General features: G+C 40.7%; 2 pseudogenes; both read left to right on the top strand.

Annotated features, from left to right (window-relative positions):
• The first annotated feature begins 2,502 nt into the window (after nucleotides 1-2,502).
• LOC116697046 (protocadherin alpha-3-like) lies at nucleotides 2,503-5,010 on the top strand (annotated as a pseudogene).
• A 921-nt stretch (nucleotides 5,011-5,931) lies between these two features.
• The window catches only part of LOC116697348 (protocadherin alpha-8-like), a 1,317-nt pseudogene continuing 341 nt past the window's right edge, over nucleotides 5,932-6,907 (top strand).

Genomic DNA, 6,907 nt, shown 5'->3' with positions numbered 1-6,907 from the left:
TGAGAGTCACTAAGGCTTGCTGATCACTATTTGAAGGTCAACGGTTCTAGTCCAGTTTAGGCTTTTTGTTTCTAATACAAGCATCATTCTTTAATTGAATGAAGGCATTTCTAAAACATTTAAAATAATTCAAGAGCACAATTTGTATGTCAAAACATGAGGTGTCAGGAACTTGATGATATCCATGACAATACCTCTGGAATGTACGATGGCAGTGGAAACTGGCTCCAGCTAAACTAAGTGCCCCTTCTGGATTGTCATTACTGATTCCAGTCAGCACAGCCACAATCTGTGAGAACATCATGGTCATCTTGATCCTACAAAGAAACACATAACATTTAGAGGAAAAGAAGGAACCCCATTATGTCTCAACTGAAGCTCTAAATATGGTTTACCGGATAATGCTTAAGGCTACAAGTTCAATAGCTGAATGTGTGTAGTTAACGTATGGAGACATATTATTACAATGTAATTGTAAGGATTAGATTACATATTAACACTTTTTTTTGCAGATAATGTATGTTAGCAGCATTTTTTATGAGGGTGGAATGAGAGTGTCTGTCTCTGTGTCTGTGTGCACACATGACCTCATCTCCCCAGAGAGATGACATCATGTGTGAGCAGGAGAGGTTAAATTCAGGCCCACATGATGGGCTAAATTGATTTAATATCCTTCAACATTTCAGTAGCAGATTTTAGCATTTCAGATATGTGTGTTTGTGTATGTGTGTGTGTGTCTTTGTAATGTATTTTAAAATGAAAAGTAAAAGTTTTATATGGGATTGTTTTGATACAATTGTGTTTGTTTGGAGCAAAGTAAAATAGGAAAAAGCTTAAAATTAGAAACATTTTTCAATTTCACCACTTGACAGTGAGAGGAGACTGTCACACTGACTGTTGTCTGCTGCCCTGGTCCACTGGCAGACTAGCACACTGATGCAAAACAACGCACCAATGTGGAACAAAGAACTAGAACAACCACCAGCTGGCACTAGTAGGTTATCACATGTGCATCATACATCCCACCACATGTATTTTTATCAGGGGTCTCATTTTCTATGCATCATTTTAGTTATACTGGAGGGGAAAATGGGATTTTAAGAGTAATACATTATGTGTTTCTTTCACAAGTATTTCCACCTTCATTACAAATGTTATCAGTGGATACAGCTCACTTTCTTTGTCTGCAGCATTCAGTGCTCCTGCATCCCTCCCCCTCTACTTCCTTCCTTCCTGCGCACTGCTTGCTTTCAGCACCATGGACAGTGGAGCTGCGTTGCCATGGTAACGTGCTGTCTGTTCACTGGAGGTCGCAGTGAGCTCTGAAGCCGCCTGTAATTTAATATTCTTACATGACCCCCTCCACTTCATCCGCAGCATGCAGACATTATCTGAGCATCCTCTGTCAAATAGTATCGCTACCTCTGTTTAACAAGGGCTGATAATAATAGGAAATGAGATGCTCTGAAACAGTCTGGTAGCATTGATGCAGCATAAGGAAAAATGGGGAGTAGGTGTTGCACAATGCGGCAGCGCTCGTGCACGCGCACGTATACGTTTGGCCTAATTTCGGAAGACACACGTAACTGTAGCATGTGTACGGAGATTTTGGTTTTACTCTGTAGGTCACTTTGTTTCCTAGCTGCTAGTAGTGAGATTGATATTATATATCATGATTTATTCGGGATATTACCCTGCAGCAGCATGGCGCACACGGCACTACTGCATGTGAACCACCATGTACAGCAGAAGAATGGGTTCATCACAGCTGCATTTGCAAGTTTAATCCATGAGATGTCACTGCTCACCTCTTCAACAGAAGAAATAGTGTGGGGATGTGCTAAGTAGACCACACAGAGGAGAATGTGAATGTGACAGCTTACTACATAAGAACCACCACGATAGAGAATAAATAACGTTCTATATTACAAATGTTAACAATACCTTTCAAGAAGAAGAACATATCTAAACAATAAACCTGCTCCCGTGCATTCATTTTCTAATTGTTCACTTTCATTTTGACAGTTTAGTTTCCAATAGTATTCCCTGAAAAATCTGTAAAAAAAAAAAAAATCAACTTAGTAATTAATTTCTTAATAAATAATGGTTGCATATCTACTGTGACAACATTCCATATTGACGGGCTAATTGTGGGAAACGAACATTGCACTACAACGTGTAACGAAAAGAAAACAAGAAATTAACATAATTGTAATAATATTACAGACGTTTCGGAACCAATGCAGCCTTAAACACAGTTTTTTTTTTAATTACTTTTTTCATAACTTCAACTCGTAATTGCATACTGTCTAAATGGAGTTGTGGGGGAGGAAATTCAGCAAAGCCACACACGCACTGTAGGCTAAACTGGAAGAAACCTTTTAGTCATCGCACCAGAGTGAACGTGACAATGGGTGGTGCTGTTACCCTATAAATGTATCACCACTGTGTCTGTGTGTGAGGGGGATCTTTTTTATATGCGCATTTAGTAACGACCCAAAGAGACGGGTTGAAAGAGCGGACTTAACAGCCTTGATTCAGAATGGTAGTTCCCGCAGCCTTTTATTGTTTATCATCCATGAGAGAATACTAAAACTTTTGTTGACAGATTTAAGATCGTTTTTTTTCTTTACAGAAATGAAGATAACGGACATCAAAGGACAATGGCTGGATGTGTGGATTTCTTTTTGTCTGGCCCTGCTGATTGTGACTAATTTGAAAGGAATCTCTGCTCAGATACGATATTCAATTCAGGAAGAAGTCAAATTAGGAACGGCAGTTGGAAATGTGGCCAAAGACCTTGGATTAGATATTGGAAGAATGACGGATAGGAATCTTCGTGTCGTTTCAGGAACAAAGCAGGATTTGTTTAAGGTAAATCCGAGAGATGGAGTTTTGTTGGTCAACGAGAGAATAGACAGGGAGGAGCTGTGTGTAAAAACTGCTCCATGCATCACAAATCTAAAAGCAGTTGTTGAAAATCCTCTCGAAATGCACCAAATCATAATTGAAATACTCGATGTAAACGACAATTCTCCGAGATTTCCAGAAGAAAGCATCACATTAGAGGTGCTAGAGTCCGCCACAGTTGGTTCTCGATTTCAAATGGAAGGAGCACACGACTTGGATGTTGGTTTGAATTCCTTACAATCATATAAGCTCAACCATAACCAGTATTTTCGCCTGGAAACAGAAGAATTTGGGGAGGATGGAAAGGTTCCATTTCTCATCTTACAACGCCCTTTGGATAGAGAACACACCACTCAACACTGGTTACTCTTAACAGCTAATGATGGAGGTAAACCTTCAAAATCTTCTACTATTAATATCACTGTCATTGTGTCTGATGTAAATGACAACTCACCAGTGTGTGATAAACCGAAATACACAGTAACAATAAAGGAAAACGCACCTGCAGGGACATTTCTGCTGACAGTAAATGCATCTGACTCAGATGAGGGGATGAACAGTTTGATTGAATATTCTTTACGGAGTAAACTTAGAAGACTCTCATCTGAACCATTTGATTTAAATAACAACACCGGCACACTGACAGTAAAAGGGGGCCTTGATTACGAGGAAAAGCAAGTCTATGAAATTAAGGTACTGGCTGCGGACAAAGGTGCTGTGTCTCTCTCCACACACTGCAACGTGGTTGTTAAAGTGGAAGACGTGAACGATAATAAACCCGACATAGACATCACATCACTATCAAGTCGCATTCCAGAGGACGCACCTCCTGGCACAGTGGTGGCGTTGATGGATGTGACGGACCTTGACTCAGGTGTGAACTGGACAGGTGGTCTGCAGTGTGCCTGGCCAATTACCTTTTGAGTTAAAACCATCCCCGGACGGACAGTCATACTCTTTGGTCACGAAGGACTATCTAGATAAGGAAACCATGCATATATATAATATTACAATAACGGCTAAGGATTTAGGGAGCCCCGCCCAGTCATCTACGAAGGTAATACAGGTAGATGTGCTAGATGTTAATGACAATAGTCCTGTGTTCACTGAAAGCCCATATACTTTTTATGTGCCTGAAAACAACAAGGCTGGAATTTCAATATTTTCAGTGAGCGCGGGAGATGCTGATGGAGGCGAAAATGCGAAAGTCACATATTCACTCACCGGAAGATTCCAGGGCCTACTGTAACTTCCTTTTTGAATATAAATGAAGCCGATGGCACCATTTCAGCACTTAAAAGGTTTCGACTTTGAAACATTTGAAAACGTTCCAGTTCCAAGTTGTTGCCACAGATTCTGGAACTCCGTCACTAAGCAGCAACGTCACAGTGAACGTGTTCATTCTGGATCAGAACGACAACGCTCCAGTCATCCTGTATCCAGTCAGCTCTAACGGTTCTGCTGAAGGTGTGGAGGAGATTCCCCGCAATGTGAACGCAGGACACTTGGTGACTAAAGTCAGAGCCTATGACGCTGATATAGGATATAACGGCTGGTTACTGTTCTCACTGCAGGAAGTTACTGACCACAGTCTCTTGGTTTGGACCGCTATACAGGACAGATCAGAACACTTCGCTCATTCACAGAGACAGACGAGGCTGAGCATAAACTGGTCATACTGGTGAAAGACAATGGGAACGTTTCCCTCTCAGCAACAGCTACTGTGGTTGTCAAAGTTGGGAGCCCAAAGAGGCTTTTGCTGCTTCTGATGTTAAAAGTGCTGCAAAGGATGAGGAGGAGAATAATGTGACTTTTTACCTGATGATAACTTTGGGCTCAGTTTCAACACTTTTTCTCATCAGTATCATCGTGCTGATTGCAATGCAGTGCTCCAAAACCACAGACTATACTTCTAAATATCTACAAGAGACTAATTATGATGGGACACTGTGTCACAGCATCCAGTACAGATCTGGAGACAAACGGTACATGCTAGTAGGACCCAGAATGAGTATAGGATCTACTATAGTCCCGGGCAGCCATGCCAATACACTAGTGCTGCCTGACAGGAGAGGGACATCTGGAGAGGTAAGACATTAAAAACAAAGTTTTATGCAATGTTTTAAAGCATACTCTTTTTAGTTTGTGCTTTGAACAAACGACAGGTCTGAATGCTTCGCTTGTCATCGGTCGGCTGTCAAAAAAAAACGCTTGGCGTTATTTTTAGAAAAGTTGAACTTTTTACATCATAAAGACACCCTATGCTGCAGAAAAAAGTCGCCAGCGGCTTTTTAAAAAGCGCTCACGAATTTCTTGCAACGGTGTACTCCGTACTCCATATGATACTAATATAAAACAGACGCTGGCAGCCTATAAAAGACGCCAACTGTGAACATATGTGTGTTTCTTTATTGTACTGTTTCTAATAGGTTTGTTTGAGTTAATATTCTTTGTTTCTTGTTTATCATACAAAGTGCTTGATAACATAGAAAGGGATGTAAAGCAAGTGTGTACAGCAAAATATTTAATGTGGCAAAATAGCCCCGTCCATAACAGTCACTCTGTGATCTCCACTCTTACTGTCTGTGCCTCTTGTTCAGGTACTCAAAACTATGATGGATACTAATCAATTTGAAATACATCAAATAACTAATACATTTTAAAGAGGGCAGTCTTTCCCATGATTATGGCAGCTGTCCATGGTTTAGAAACGGAAATATTCCTGTTGTCAATCCAAAAAGAGTAAATATTCTGTAAAATAGTAAAATAGTCTGTATTTGGCACTATGTGAGACGTGTGTTTTCTAACGAAACGTCTAAATATGTTGCAGTGTTTCTGTGGAGCTGTTTGGCAGTATGCATTGCTTTTGATATTAAAGGGAAAAGCTGGGCGACTACTATCCACGTTTGCTGTCAATGGTGCTGAAATGTAAGACCATGTCAAATATTATTGCTATGTTAAAGAAACACAATACATGCTATGATTTAATGTGAACGGATAAGCCTTCTAGTATGTGCATTGCATCCAAAGATAATTCATCACTTCAAACGTTGCATATGAGGTATGTAATATGTAGTAAAGTTTGTTCTTAGAAATTACCTCTTGGTGTCACTATTACATCGGGAAAACATAAACGACTTTGTCCCTCCCCTTCCAAGGCTTTTGTTTCCTGCTGAATAGAGCAAGTAAGGTGTTCCGATCAAGCACACCAGCCGATGAAATCAAGCTTAGGATTTTGTTAATATGCGATATTCAGCGTGTTGGACATAAATAACTGTTTGTCGAAGTAACCGACTCCTGTATGAGTATGTGTTGCTGGATAACGATGGGGATCGATACAAAAACTCGGACAAAGGACTGCTCCTGGTTTGCTTTTTATTTGGCTCTACTGCTGCTGGTCGATAAACAGGCTTTGGCTCCAGATAAGATACTCTATCCAGAGGAGGTACAAGAAGAACTGTTGTTGGAAATGTTGCAAAGGATCTTGGCCTTGACATCACCTCTTTGATTCCTCGACGGTTCCGTGTTGTGTCTGGAAGTAAGGACGCTATTTTTGAAGTAAACCAGGATAATGGGGCATTGTACGTCCACCAGCATATTGACAGAGAGGAGCTCTGTCAGGGCAGCGGTGCATGTCTAATGGAGCTTAAAATCCTTGTTGGACCCCGTTGGAAATACACTACTAATTGTAGAAATTACTGATGTAATGATCACTCTCCTAGTTTCCCTGAAAAAAGAACAGAACTTTGAAATAGCTGAGCACACACTACCAGGAAGGAGATTTCAACTGCACACTGCTCGTGACCCCGATGCTGGAATTAACTCTATTCGTACATACACTTTGACAGCAAATGAGCATTTTGAGGTAAATATCCGTCAAAGCGATGCGGGTAAGATACCGTTTTTAGTGCTGAAGAAATCGTTAGACAGAGAACAAACGGACAAACACACACTACTGGTTACAGCAGTTGATGGAGGTAAACCTCCAAGATCAGGG

Source organism: Etheostoma spectabile, chromosome 10 (assembly GCF_008692095.1).
Source record: "Etheostoma spectabile isolate EspeVRDwgs_2016 chromosome 10, UIUC_Espe_1.0, whole genome shotgun sequence".
NCBI classification, from domain to species: domain Eukaryota; kingdom Metazoa; phylum Chordata; class Actinopteri; order Perciformes; family Percidae; genus Etheostoma; species Etheostoma spectabile.
Note: the sequence above shows the minus strand (reverse complement) of the source record. Positions and strands in the feature narration are given on the sequence as shown.